This window comes from Chiloscyllium punctatum, chromosome 39 (genome assembly GCF_047496795.1).
Source record: "Chiloscyllium punctatum isolate Juve2018m chromosome 39, sChiPun1.3, whole genome shotgun sequence".
In the NCBI taxonomy this organism is placed as follows: Eukaryota; Metazoa; Chordata; class Chondrichthyes; order Orectolobiformes; family Hemiscylliidae; genus Chiloscyllium; species Chiloscyllium punctatum.
Genome location: NC_092777.1, coordinates 8,989,675 through 9,004,214, shown reverse-complemented (window position 1 = coordinate 9,004,214; position 14,540 = coordinate 8,989,675). Strand labels below are relative to the sequence as shown.

The window sequence follows — 14,540 nt, the reverse complement described above, 5'->3', positions numbered from 1 at the left end:
TTGGAGTGAGGGCGTATTAATGGACTGTGATTGGAGTGAGGGTGAGTGTGATTGTGATTGGAGTGAGGGTGAGTGTGATTGAAGTGAGGGTGATTAGAGTGAGGGTGAATGTTAATGGAGTGAAGGTGAGTGTGATTGGAGTGAGGGTGCGTGTGATTGGAGTGAGGGTGCGTGTGATTAGAGTGAGGGTGCGTGTGATTAGAGTGAGGGTGCGTGTGCTTAGAGTGAGGGTGCATGTGATTAGAGTGAGGGTGCGTGTGATTAGACTGAAGGTGATTGGAGTGAGGGTGTGCTAATGGAGTGTGATTGGAGTGAGGGGGAGTGTTAATGGAGTGAGGGGGTGTGTTAATGAAGTGAGTGTTAATGGAGTGAGGGTGAATGTTAATGGAGTGAGGGTGAATGTTAATGGAGTGAGGGTGAGTGTGATTGGAGTGAGGGTGAGTGTGATTGGAGTGAGGGTGAGTGTGATTGGAGTGAGGGTGAGTGTGATTGGAGTGAGGGTGTGTTAATGGAGTGTGATTGGAGTGAGGGTGAGTGTGAATGGAGTGAGGGGAGTGTGAATGGAGTGAGGGGAGTGTTAATGGAATGAGGGGGAGTGTTAATGGTGTGAGGGTGATTGGAGGGAGAGTGTTAATGGAGTGAGGGTGAATGTTAATGGAGGGTGAGTGTGATGAGTGAGGGTGAGTGTAATTGGAGTGAGGGTGATTGGGGTGAGGGTGAATGTTAATGGAGTGAGGGTGGGTGTGAATAGAGTGAGGGTGATTGGAGTGAGAGTGAGTGTTAATGGAGTGAGTGTGATTGGAGTGAGGGTGTGTTAATGGAGTGTGATTGGAGTGAGGGGGAGTGTTAATGGAGTGAGGGTGATTGGAGTGAGGGTGAGTGTTAATGGAGTGTGGTTGGAGTGAGGGTGAGTGTGATTGGAGTGAGGGTGAGTGTTAATGGAGTGAGTGTGATTGGAGTGAGGGTGAGCATTAATGGAGTGAGGTGATTGGAGTGAGGGTGTGTGTGATTAGAGTGAGGGTGAATGTTAATGGAGTGAGGGTGAGTGTGATTGGAGTGAGGGTGAGTGTGATTGGAGTGAGGGTGATTGGAGTGAGGGTGTGTGTGATTAGAGTGAGGGTGAGTGTTAATGGAGTGAGGGTGAGTGTGATTAGAATGAGGGTGAGTGTGATTGGAGTGAGGGTGAGTGTTAATGGAGCGAGTGTTAATGGAGTGAGGGTGATTGGAGTGAGGGTGAGTGTTAATGGAGTGAGTGTGATTGGAATGAGGGGAGTGAGGGGAAGTGTTAATGGAGTGAGGGGAGTGTTAATGGAGTGAGGGGAGTGTGATTGGAGTGAGGGTGAGTGTGATTGGAGTGAGGGTGAGTGTGATTGGAGTGAGGGTGAGTGTGATTGGAGTGAGGGTGACTTTTAATGGAGCGAGTGTTAATAGACTGAGGGTGATGGGAGTGAGGGTGAAGGGCGTGAGGGTGAAGGGAGTGAGGGTGTGTGTTAATGGAGTGAGTGTGATGGGAGTGAGGGTAATGGGAGTGAGGGTGAGTGTTAATGGACTGAGGGTGTTTGGAGTGAGGAGGAGTGTTAGTGGAGTGAGGGGGAATGTGTATAGAGTGAGGGGAGTGTTAATGGAATGAGGGGGAGTGTTAATGGAGTGAGGGTGATTGGAGGGAGAGTGTTAATGGAGTGAGGGTGAATATTAATGGAGTGAGGGTGAGTGTGATTAGTGAGGGTGATTGGGGTGAGGGTGATTGGAGTGAGGGTGATTGGAGTGAGGGTGATTGGAGTGAGGGTGAATGTTAATGGAGTGAGTGTGATTGGAGTGAGGGTGGGTGTGAGAAGAGTGAGGGTGAGTGTGATTGGAGTGAGGGTGAGTGTGATTGGAGTGAGGGTGAGTGTGATTGGAGTGAGGGTGAGTGTGATTGGAGCGAGTGTTAAAGAAGTGAGGGCGATTAGAGTGAGGGTGAGTGTTAATGGAGCGAGTGTTAATGTAGCGAGGGTGATGGGAGTGAGGGTGAAGGGAGTGAGGGTGTGTGTTAATGGAGTGAGTGTGATGGGAGTGAGGGTAATGGGAGTGAGGGTGAGTGTTAATGGACTGAGGGTGTTTGGAGTGAGAAGGAGTGTTAGTGGAGTGAGGGGGAATGTGAATGGCGTGAGGGGAGTGTTAATGGACTGAGGGGAGTGTTAATGGAATGAGGGGGAGTGTTAATGGAGTGAGGGTGATTGGAGGGAGGGAGAGTGTTAATGGAGTGAGGGTGAATGTTAATGGAGTGAGGGTGAGTGTGATTAGTGAGGGTGAGTGTGGTTGGAGTGAGGGTGAGTGTGGTTGGAGTGAAGGTGAGTGTGATTGGAGTGAGGGTGCGTGTGATTGGAGTGAGGGTGAGTATGATTGGAGTGAGTGTGATTGGAGTGAGGGCGTATTAATGGACTGTGATTGGAGTGAGGGTGAGTGTGATTGTGATTGGAGTGAGGGTGAGTGTGATTGAAGTGAGGGTGATTAGAGTGAGGGTGAATGTTAATGGAGTGAAGGTGAGTGTGATTGGAGTGAGGGTGCGTGTGATTGGAGTGAGGGTGCGTGTGATTAGAGTGAGGGTGCGTGTGATTAGAGTGAGGGTGCGTGTGATTAGAGTGAGGGTGCATGTGATTAGAGTGAGGGTGCGTGTGATTAGACTGAAGGTGATTGGAGTGAGGGTGTGCTAATGGAGTGTGATTGGAGTGAGGGGGAGTGTTAATGGAGTGAGGGGGTGTGTTAATGAAGTGAGTGTTAATGGAGTGAGGGTGAATGTTAATGGAGTGAGGGTGAATGTTAATGGAGTGAGGGTGAGTGTGATTGGAGTGAGGGTGAGTGTGATTGGAGTGAGGGTGAGTGTGATTGGAGTGAGGGCAATTGGAGTGAGGGTGTGTTAATGGAGTGTGATTGGAGTGAGGGTGAGTGTGAATGGAGTGAGGGGAGTGTGAATGGAGTGAGGGGAGTGTTAATGGAATGAGGGGGAGTGTTAATGGTGTGAGGGTGATTGGAGGGAGAGTGTTAATGGAGTGAGGGTGAATGTTAATGGAGGGTGAGTGTGATGAGTGAGGGTGAGTGTAATTGGAGTGAGGGTGATTGGGGTGAGGGTGAATGTTAATGGAGTGAGGGTGGGTGTGAATAGAGTGAGGGTGATTGGAGTGAGAGTGAGTGTTAATGGAGTGAGTGTGATTGGAGTGAGGGTGTGTTAATGGAGTGTGATTGGAGTGAGGGGGAGTGTTAATGGAGTGAGGGTGATTGGAGTGAGGGTGAGTGTTAATGGAGTGTGGTTGGAGTGAGGGTGAGTGTGATTGGAGTGAGGGTGAGTGTTAATGGAGTGAGTGTGATTGGAGTGAGGGTGAGCATTAATGGAGTGAGGTGATTGGAGTGAGGGTGTGTGTGATTAGAGTGAGGGTGAATGTTAATGGAGTGAGGGTGAGTGTGATTGGAGTGAGGGTGAGTGTGATTGGAGTGAGGGTGATTGGAGTGAGGGTGTGTGTGATTAGAGTGAGGGTGAATGTTAATGGAGTGAGGGTGAGTGTGATTAGAATGAGGGTGAGTGTGATTGGAGTGAGGGTGAGTGTTAATGGAGCGAGTGTTAATGGAGTGAGGGTGATTGGAGTGAGGGTGAGTGTTAATGGAGTGAGTGTGATTGAAATGAGGGGAGTGAGGGGAAGTGTTAATGGAGTGAGGGGAGTGTTAATGGAGTGAGGGGAGTGTTAATGGAGTGAGGGGAGTGTTAATGGAATGAGGGGGAGTGTGATTGGAGTGAGGGTGATTGTGATTGGAGTGAGGGTGAGTGTGATTGGAGTGAGGGTGAGTGTGATTGGAGTGAGGGTGAGTGTGATTGGAGTGAGGGTGACTTTTAATGGAGCGAGTGTTAATAGACTGAGGGTGATGGGAGTGAGGGTGAAGGGCGTGAGGGTGAAGGGAGTGAGGGTGTGTGTTAATGGAGTGAGTGTGATGGGAGTGAGGGTAATGGGAGTGAGGGTGAGTGTTAATGGACTGAGGGTGTTTGGAGTGAGGAGGAGTGTTAGTGGAGTGAGGGGGAATGTGTATAGAGTGAGGGGAGTGTTAATGGAATGAGGGGGAGTGTTAATGGAGTGAGGGTGATTGGAGGGAGAGTGTTAATGGAGTGAGGGTGAATATTAATGGAGTGAGGGTGAGTGTGATTAGTGAGGGTGATTGGGGTGAGGGTGATTGGAGTGAGGGTGATTGGAGTGAGGGTGATTGGAGTGAGGGTGAATGTTAATGGAGTGAGTGTGATTGGAGTGAGGGTGGGTGTGAAAAGAGTGAGGGTGAGTGTGATTGGAGTGAGGGTGAGTGTTAATGGAGTGAGGGTGATTGGAGTGAGGGTGAGTGTTAATGGAGTGAGGGTGATTGGAGTGAGGGTGTGTTAATGGAGTGTGATTGGAGTGAGGGTGAGTGTGATTGGAGTGAGGGTGAGTATGATTGGAGTGAGTGTGATTGGAGTGAGGGCGTATTAATGGACTGTGATTGGAGTGAGGGTGAGTGTGATTGTGATTGGAGTGAGGGTGAGTGTGATTGAAGTGAGGGTGATTAGAGTGAGGGTGAATGTTAATGGAGTGAAGGTGAGTGTGATTGGAGTGAGGGTGCGTGTGATTGGAGTGAGGGTGCGTGTGATTAGAGTGAGGGTGCGTGTGGTTAGAGTGAGGGTGCGTGTGGTTAGAGTGAGGGTGCGTGTTAATGGAGTGAAGGTGAATGTGATTAGAGTGAAGGTGAGTGTGATTAGAGTGAAGGTGAGTGTGATTGGAGTGAGGGTGAGTGTGATTGGAGTGAGGGTATGATTGGAGTGAGGGTGAGTATGATTGGAGTGAGGGGGAGTGTGATATTAGTGAGGGTGAATGTTAATGGAGTGAGTGTGAGTGGAGTGAGGGTGAGTGTGATTGAAGTGAGAGTGAGTGTGATTGGAGTGAGGGTGAGTGTGATTAGTGTGAGGGTGAGTGTGATCAGAGTGAGGGTGAATGTTAATCGAGTGAGTGTGATTGGCGTGAGGGTGAGTGTGATTACAGTGAGGGTGAGTGTGATCAGAGTGAGTGTGAATGTTAATGGAGTGAAGGTGAGTGTGATTAGAGTGAAGGTGAGTGTGATTGGAGTGAGGGTGAGTGTGATTGGAGTGAGGGTGCGTGTGATTAGAGTGAGGGTGCGTGTTAATGGAGTGAAGGTGAGTGTGTTTAGAGTGAAGGTGAGTGTGATTAGAGTGAGGGTGAGTGTGATTGGAGTGAGGGTGAGTGTGATTACAGTGAGGGTGAGTGTGATCAGAATGAAGGTGAGTGTGATCAGGGTGAGTGTGACCAGAGTGAGGGTGAATGTTAATGGAGTGAAGGTGAGTGTGATTAGAGTGAAGGTGTGTGTGATTAGAGTGAGGGTGCGTGTAATTGGAGTGAGGGTGCGTGTGATTAGAGTGAGGGTGCGTGTGATTAGAGTGAGGGTGCGTGTTAATGGAGTGAGTGTGATCGGAGTGAGGGTGAGTGTGTTTGGAGTAAGGGTGAATGTTATTGGAGTGTGATTAGAGTGAGGGTAAGTGTAAATGGAGGGAGGGTGATTGGAGTGAGGGTGAGTGTTAATGGAGTGAGTGTGATTGGAGTGAGGGTGTGTTAATGGTGTGTGATTGGAGTGAGGGTGAGTGTTAATCGAGTGAGGGTGAGTGTTAATCGAGTGAGGGTGAGTGTTAATCGAGTGTGTGAGATAAGAGCGAGGGTGAGTGTGATTAGAGTGAGGGTGAGTGTTAATGGAGTGAGGGTGATTGGAGTGAGGGTGAGCGTAAATGGAGTGAGGGTGAGGGGAGTGAGAGTGTGTGTTAATGGAGTGAGGGGAATGTTAGTGGAGTGAGGGGGAGTGAGGGTGATTGGAGTGAGGGTGTGTTAATGGAGTGTGATTGGAGTGAGGGTGAGTGTTAATGGAGCGAGTGTTAAAGAAGTGAGGGTGATTCAAGTGAGGGTGAGTGTTAATGGTGTGAGTGTTAATGGTGCGAGGGTGATGGGAGTGAGGGTGATGGGAGTGAGGGTGAGTGTAAATGGAGTGAGGGTGAGGGGAGTGAGGGTGTGTGTTAATGGAGTGAGGGGAATGTTAATGGAGTGAGGGTGAGTGGAGTGAGGGGGAGTGAGGGTGATTGGAGTGAGGGGGGTGTTAATGGAGTGAGGTGGAGTGTTAATGGAGTGTGATTGCAGTAAGGGTGAGTGTTAATAGAGTGAGGGTGAGTATTAATGGAGTGAGGATGATTGGAGTGACAATTAATGGAGTGAGGGTGAGTGTTAATGGAGTGAGGGCGATGGGATTGATGGTGTTGGGAGCGAGAGTTAATGAAGTGAGGGTGAGTGTTAATGGAGTGAGTGTGATTGGAGTGACGGTGTGTTAATGGACTGTTATTGGAGTGAGGGCGAGTGTTAATGTAGTGAGGGAGATGGGAGTGAGAGCGATGGGAGTGAGGGTGCGTGATAATGAGTGAGGGTGATGGGAGTGATGGTGATGGGAGTGAGGGTGAGTGTTAATGGAGTGAGGGTGACTGGAGTGAGGGTGAGAATGGAGTGAGGGTGATTGGAGTGAGGGTGAGTGTTAATGGAGTGAGTGTTAATGGAATGAGGGTGAGAGTTAATGGAGTCAGTGTTAAAGACGTGAAGGTGATTGGAGTGAGGGTGAGTGTTAATGGAGTGTGGGTGTGTTAATGGAGTGAGGGTGATGGAAGTGAGGGTGAGTGTTAATGGAGTAAGTGTGATTGGAGTGAGGGTGTGTTAATGGACTGAGTGTGATTGGAGTGAGGGTGTGTTAATGGACTGAGTGTGATTGGAGTGAGGGTGAGTGTTAATACAGTCAGTGTTAATGGAGTGAGGGTGATTGGAGTGAGGGCGAATGTTAATGGAGGGTGATGGGAGTGAGGGTGATGGGAGTGAGGGTGAGTGTTAATGGAGTGAGGGTGATGGGAATGAGGGTGATTGTTAATGGAGTGAGGGTGATGGGAGTGAGGGTGATGGGAGTGAGGGTGATGGGAGTGAAGGTGTGTGTTAATGGAGTGAGGGTGAGTGTTAATGGAGTGAGTGTAATTGGTGCGAGGGTGTGTTAATGGAATGAGTGTTAATGGAGTGAGGATGATTGGAGAGAGTGTGATGGGAGTGAGGGTGAGTGTTAATGGAGTGAGAGGGTGAAGATTAATGGAGTGAGGGTGAGGGTTAATGGAGTGAGGGTGATTGGAGTGAGGGTGTGTGTTAATGGAGTGAGAGTGTGTGTTAATGGAGTGAGGGTGATTGGGGTGAGGGTGATGGGAGTGAGGGTGAGTGTTAATGGAGTGAGGGTGAGTGTTAATGGAGTGAGGGTTAATGGAGTGAGGGTGATTGGAGTGAGTGTTAATGAAGTGAGGGTGTGTTAATGGAGTGAGTGTGTTTGGAGTAAGGGAGATGGGAGTGAGGGTGATGGAAGTGAGAGTGAGTGTGATTGGAGTGAGTGTGATTGGAGTGAGGGTGAGTGTTAATGGAGGGAGGGTGATTGGAGGGAGGGTGATTGGAGGGAGGGTGATTGGAGGGAGGGGGAGTGTTAATAGAGGGAGTGTGATTGGAGTAACTGTTAATGGAGTGAGGGTGATTGCAGTGAGTGTAATTGGGGTGAGTGTTAATGGAGTGAGGGTGATGGGAGTGAGGGTGAGTGTTAATGGAGTGAGGGTGATTGGAGTGTGGGTGAGTGTTAATGGAGTGAGGGTGATGGGAGTGAGGGTGAGTGTTAATGGAGTGAGGGTGATTGGAGTGTGGGTGAGTGTTAATGGAGTGAGGGTGATGAGAGTGAGGGTGAGTGTTAATGGAGTGAGGGGGAGTGTTATTGGAGTGAGTGTTAATGGAGTGAGGGTGATTGGAGTGTGGGTGAGTGTTAATGGAGTGAGGGTGATTGGAGTGTGGGTGAGTGTTAATGGAGTGAGGGTGATTGGAGTGTGGGTGAGTGTTAATGGAGTGAGGGGGAGTGTTAATGGAGTGAGGGGGAGTGTTATTGGAGTGAGGGTGATTGGAGTGTGGGTGAGTGTTAATGGAGTGAGGGGGAGTGTTATTGGAGTGAGTGTTAATGGAGTGAGGGGGAGTGTTATTGGAGTGAGTGTTAATGGAGTGAGGGTGATTGGAGTGTGGGTGAGTGTTAATGGAGTGAGGATGATTGGAGTGAGGGTGAGTGTTAATGGAGTGAGGGGGAGTGTTATTGGAGTGAGTGTTAATGGAGTGAGGGTGATTGGAGTGAGGGTGAGGGTGATGGGAGTAAGAGTGATTGGAGTGAGGGGGAGTGTTAATGGAGTGAGGGGGAGTTAATGGAGTGAGTGTTAATTGAGTGAGGGTGAGTGTTGAGTGAGGGTGATTGGAGTGAGGGAGAGTATTAATGGAGTGAGTGAATGAGGAACTTGCCGCAGACAGGATCGGGATCGGGATGTGATGCCTTCCCTGCCCGAATTGCCTGTGGCTGCTGGCCCGGTCCCGGTAGCGGGGGGTTGGGGGTGAGTACTGCACTGACCTGGCGGGGTCTCCGGCTCCCGGTGACACTGTGATCAGCTCCTCTGTAGGAAGCGCCGAAGGGCCGGGAGCATGGCCAGGAACTGTCCCGCAGCACGATCAGCGGCGCGGCCCCGTCCCGGAGTCAGAGCCAGCGCTGAGCTCCTCCTGGTGCCAGCCTCCAGTTGCTTCCTACTCGTCATTTCCTCACATTCCCCAGACTCCCTTTCTCTCTCTGTCTGTTTGTTTGTCTCTGTTCTCTTCCTCCTGGACTCTTTCCCCCCACCCTCCACAGCTGGTTCTGTCTCTGTCTCTATTTCTGTTTTTCTCTGTCTTACTCAAACTGCGCCCAAAGCCTTCAATAACCTTGTCTCTGCACATTGCTGGTGACCCCCAGTCCAGATGGACCCTTCCAATAACAGGGGCAGGGGTGTGAACTTAACAATTTCACAGAATCCTCCAGTAAAACAGAAAACTAACTGCAGACATGAGTGAAGTCTATAACACGCATAAAGTGGTTTAACGCAGGGAAAACAATTCCACTTATAGGGAAGTTCATAACCATTTGGATGAGTTTACTTGTTGGTTGGCTTGTTTGAGGAGGAATGGAATAGAAAGACTGATTTAACCGAAATGAAAATGGGTGGGTAGAAGCTGGGATTCAGCAAAAATATCAGCACAGAAGTTAAGGGCTGAAGGGACTGTTTCTGATCTAGAGCTTCTGTTGTAGTCACGCTGCCTGAAAGGGTGGATTCAACAGGAACTTTCAAAATAACTGAAACAGAAACATCTGCTGAACTATGGGGAAACAGCAGGAGTATGTGACTGATTCAGACTAGTCACTAATTGTGACTTTCAAAGAGCCATCATGGGTAGAACAGACTGAATGACCTTCCTCTGCACTGAGCGATGTTTTCTGGGAGTGTGGGGAGCACTCTGCTGACTACATTTCATGTTTTCTGAAGTATTTTTAATCAAACAGTGTTAGTATTTCCAGTTCAGCCGAGGATAGTCCTGAACTCTCCAGAAATAAAACTGGATGAACTTCAGATAGAGTCATAGAGATGTACAACATGGAAACAGACCCTTCGGTCCAACCTATCCATACTGACCAGATATCCCAACCCAATCTAGTCCCGATTTGGAGATGCCGGTGTTGGACTGGGGTGTACAAAGTTAAAAAGCACACAACTCCAGGTTATAGTTCAACAGGTTTAATTGGAAGCACACTAGCTTTCAGAGCGACGCGTCGTTCCGAAAGCTAGTGTGCTTCCAATTAAACCTGCTGAACTATAACCTGGAGTTGTGTGCTTTTTAACTTCGTAATCTAGTCCCACCTGCCAGCACCCGGCCCATATCCCTCCAAACCCTTCCTATTCATGTACCCATCCAAATGCCTCTTAAATGTTGCAATTGTACCAGCCTCCACCACATCCTCTGGCAGCTCATTCCATACACGTAACATCCTCTGTGTGAAAAAGTTGTCCCTTAGGTCTCTTTTATATCTTTCCCCTCTCACCCTAAACCCTCTAGTTCTGGACTCCCTGACCCCAGGGAAAAGACTTTGTCTATTTATCCTCTCCATGCCCCTCATAATTTTGCAAACCTCTAAAGGTCACCCCTTAGCCTCCGATGCTCCAGGGAAAACAGCCCCAGCCTGTTCAGCCTCTCCCTATAGCTCAAATCCTCCATCCCTGGCAACATCCTTGTAAATCTTTTCTGAACCCTTTCAAGTTTCATAACATCTTTCCGATAGGAAGGAGACCTGAACTGTGTGCAATATTTCAACAGTGGCCTAACCAATGTCCTGTACAGCCGCAACATGACCTCTCAACTCCTGTATTCAATACTCTGACCAATAAAGGAAAGCATACCAAACGCCTTCTTCACTATCCTATCCACCTGAGACTCCACTTTCAAGGAGCTATGAACCTGCACTCCAAGATCTCTTTGTTCAGCAACACTCCCTAGGACCTTACCATTAAGTGTATAAGTCCTGCTAAGACTTGCTTTCCCAAAATGCAGCACCTCTCATTTATCTGAATTAAACTCCATCTGCCACTTCTCAGCCCATTGGCCCATCTGGTCCAGATCCTGTTGTAATCTGAGGTAGCCTTCTTTGCTGTCCACTACACCTCCAAATTTGGTGTCATCTGTAAACTTACTAACTGTACCTCCTATGCTCGCATCCAAATCATTTATGTAAATGACAAAAAGTAGAGGACCCAGCACAGATCCTTGTGGCACTCCACTGGTCACAGGCCTCAGTCTGAAAAACAACCCTCCACCACCACCCTCTGTCTTCTACCTTTGAGCCAGTTCTGTATCCAAATGGCTAGTTCTCCCTGTAATCTGTGAGAGTTAATCAGTCTCCCATGGGGAACCTTGTCGAACGCCTTACTGAAGTCCATATAGATCACATCAACCACTCTGCCCTCATCAATCTTCTTTGTTACTTCTTCAAAAAACTCAATCAAGTTTGTGAGCTCACTCTCTCAGCGGAGCAGGTAAGGGCTGTTTGGCAGTGGCTGCTTGAAGGCTCAGTGACGTTTGTTTAACGGTTTAAATTTGAAAGTTATTTTTAAAAAAGCGCGGCGCGGACCCGGAAGCTGGTGTAGCGCAAGCTTACCTGGTTTTTTCCCCCTATAAAAGCGCGCAGGAGAGGAACCCGAGGCACTACAGTGGAACCCGCGGCCTCCCACCCGCCCTCCTCCTCTAACCTAATAATAAGACCCGTTGTGGTAAGTAGGTAAGTGCTGCATTTTGCTTGTTCTATTCTTTAGACCTAGTTTTTTTGAAAAGGTTACTTTTAGAGGGATGGCAGTGAAGGCAGTGCAATGTTCCTCTTGCAACATGTTTGAGGTGAGGGATGCCTGGTGGTCACTGCTGATTACACTTGCAGGAAGTGCACCCATCTCCAGCTCCTCCAAGACCGTGTTAGGGAACTGGAGCTGGAGTTGGATGAACTTAGGATCATTCGGGAGGCAGAGGGGGTCATAGATCGGAGCTTTAGGGAAGTAATAACTCCAAAGATTGCAGACAGATGGGTGACAGTGAAGGGGACTGGGAGGAAGCAGCCAGTGCAGGGACCCTCTGCAGCCATTCCCCTCAAGAACAAGTATATCGTTTTGGATACTTGTGGGGGGGATGACTTACCAGGGGTAAGCAATGGGGTTCAGGCCTCTGGCACGGAGCCTGTCCCTGTTGCTCAGAAGGGAAGGGTGGAGAAGAGCAGAGCAATAGTTATTGGGGACTCGATAGTGAGGGGCACAGATAGGCGGTTTTGTGAGGGCGAGAGAGACCTACCTTTGGTATGTTGCTCCCAGGTGCAAGGGTACGTGTTGCCTCTGATCGTGTTTTCCGGGTCCTTAAGGGGGAGGGGGAGCAGCCCGAAGTCATGGTCCACATTGGCACCAACGACATAGGTAGGAGGAGGGCTGAGGATGTTAGGCAGGCTTTCAGGGAGCAAGGTTGGAAGCTCAGAGTTAGAACAAACAGAGGTGTTGTCTCTGGTTTGTTAACCGTGCCACGTGATAGAGAGTCGAGGAATAGGGAGAGAGAACAGTTAAATGCGTGGCTACAGGGATGGTGCAGGAGGGAGGGATTCCGGTTTCTGGACAACTGGGGTTCTTTCTGGGGAAGGTGGGACCTCTATAAACAGGATGGTCTACACCTGAACCTGAGGGGCACCAGTATCCTTGGGGGGAGGTTTGCTAGTGCTCTTGGAGGGGGTTTAAACTAACTTTGCAGGGGCAAGGGAACCTAGACTGTAGCTTTTAGGGTGCAGGACCTGGAGTGTAGGGAGGTTAGGAACATGGCATCAATCTCAAAGGAGGTGCCTGTAAACAGGAAGGTGGCTTGAAGTGTGTATACTTCAATGCGAGAAGTATACGAAATAAGGTAGGTGAGTTTGCAGCATGGGTTGGTACCTGGGATTTCGATGTTGTGGCTATTACGGAGACATGGGTAAAACAGGGACAGGATTGGCTGTTGCAAGTTCCAGGGTTTAAATGTTTTAGTAGGGTCAGAGGTGGGGGTAAAAGAGGGGGAGGTGTGGCATTGCTTGTCAAAGATAGTATTACAGCGGTGGAAAGGATGATGGATGAAGACTCGCCATCTGAGGTAGTTTGGGCTGAGGTTAGGAATAGGAAAGTTGAGGTCACCCTGTTAGGAGTTTTCTACAGGCCTCCTAATAGTCCTAGCGATGTAGAAGAAAGGATTGCGAGGATGATTCAGGAGAAGAGTGAAAGTAATAGGGTGGTTGTTATGGGGGCATTAACTTTCCAGATATTGACTGGAAAAGCTATAGCTTGAGTTCGTTAGATGGGTCGGTGTTTGTCCAATGTGTGCAGGAGGGTTTCCTGACACAATATGTAGATAGGCCAACAAGAGGTGAGGCCATACTAGATTTGGTTCTGGGTAATGAACCAGGCCAGGTATTAGAACTAGAGGTAGGTGAGCACTTTGGGGACAGTGACCACAATTCGGTGACTTTTATTCTAGTGATGGAGAGGGATAAGTGTGCACTGCAGGGCAAGAGTTATAGCTGGGGGCAGGGAAATTATGATACGGAGAGGCACGACTTAGGATGCGTGGCTTGGAAAAGTAGGCTTCAAGGGAAGGGTGCAATCTATATATGGAGCTTGTTCAAGGAGCAACTATTGAGTGTCCTTGATAAATATGTACCTGTCAGGCAGGGAGGAAAGGGTCGTGTGAGGGAGCCGTGGTTTAATAAGGAATTGGAATCCCTTGTTAAAGGGAAGAGGGCGGCCTATGTAAAGACGAGGCGTGAAGGTTCAATTGGGGCGATTGAGAGTTATAAGGTAGGCAGGAAGGATCTAAAGAGAGAGCTAAGAGCAGCAAGGAGGGGACATGAAAAGTCCTTGGTTGGTAGGATTAGGGAAAACCTAAAGGCTTTCTATAGGTATGTCAGGAATAAAAGAATGACTAGGGTAGGAATAGGTCCAGTCAAGGATAGTAGTGGGAAGTTGCGTGTGGAGGCTGAAGAGATTGGAGAGACACTGAATGAATACTTTTTGTCAGTATTCACTCAGGAACAGGACATTGTTGCCGATGTGAATATTGAGTCACAATTAATTAGAATGGATGGCTTTGAGGTATGTAGGGAAGAGGTGTTGGAAATTCTGGAAAGGGTGAAAATAGATAAGTCCCCTGGGCCTGATGGCATTTATCCGAGGATTCTCTGGGAAGCAAGAGAGGAGATTGCAGAGCCATTAGCCTTGATTTTTATGTCCTCGTTGTCTACAGGAATAGTGCCAGAAAACTGGAAAATAGCGAATGTGGTTCCCTTGTTCAAGAAGGGGAGTAGGGATAACCCTAGTAACTATAGGCCGGTGAGTCTCACTTCTGTTGTGGGCAAAGTCTTAGAGAGAATTGTAAGGGATAGGATTTATGAACATCTGGATAGGAATAATGTGATCAAGGATAGTCAGCATGGTTTTGTGAAGGGCAGGTTGTGCCTCACAAACCTTATTGAATTCTTTGAGAAGGTGACTAAGGAGTTAGACAAGGGTAAAGCGGTAGATGTGGTGTATATGGATTTTAGTAGGGCGTTTGATAAGGTTGCCCATGATAGGCTACTGCAAAAAATACGGAGGTATGGCATTGAGGGTGAGTTGGAGCTTTGGATTAGGAATTGGCTGGCTGGAAGAAGACAGAGGGTAGTAGTTGATGGTAAAGGTTCATCTTGGAGTGCAGTTACTAGCGGTGTTCCGCAAGGATCTGTTTTGGGACCGTTGCTGTTTGTCATTTTTATAAATGACCTGGAGGAGGGGCTAGAAGGTTGGGTGAGCAAGTTTGTGGATGATACGAAAGTCGGTGGAGTTGTTGACAGTGAGGAAGGATGTGGCAGGTTACAGCGGGATATAGATAAGCTGCAGAGCTGGGCAGAAAGGTGGCAAATGGAGTTCAATATAGCAAAGTGTGAAGTGATTCACTTTGGTAAGAGTAACAAGAAGATGGGGTACTGGGCTAATGGTCGGATACTTGGTAGTGTGGATGAGCAGAGGGATCTTGGTGTCCATGTACACAGATCTCTGAAAGTTG

General features: G+C 48.6%; 1 protein-coding gene across 2 annotated transcripts in view; it reads right to left on the bottom strand.

Moving 5' to 3' along the window:
• LOC140463804 (MIF4G domain-containing protein B-like) overlaps positions 1 to 8,749 on the bottom strand; it is a 31,775-nt gene extending 23,026 nt beyond the window's left edge. The window contains exon 1 of one of the 2 annotated variants that reach the window (XM_072558138.1): positions 8,497 to 8,749. The gene's annotated coding sequence lies outside the window, so the exon portion shown is untranslated. The remainder of the gene's footprint in view (positions 1 to 8,496) is intronic. The other variant, XM_072558137.1, reaches the window with a different exon arrangement.
• Positions 8,750 to 14,540: the final 5,791 nt, after the last annotated feature.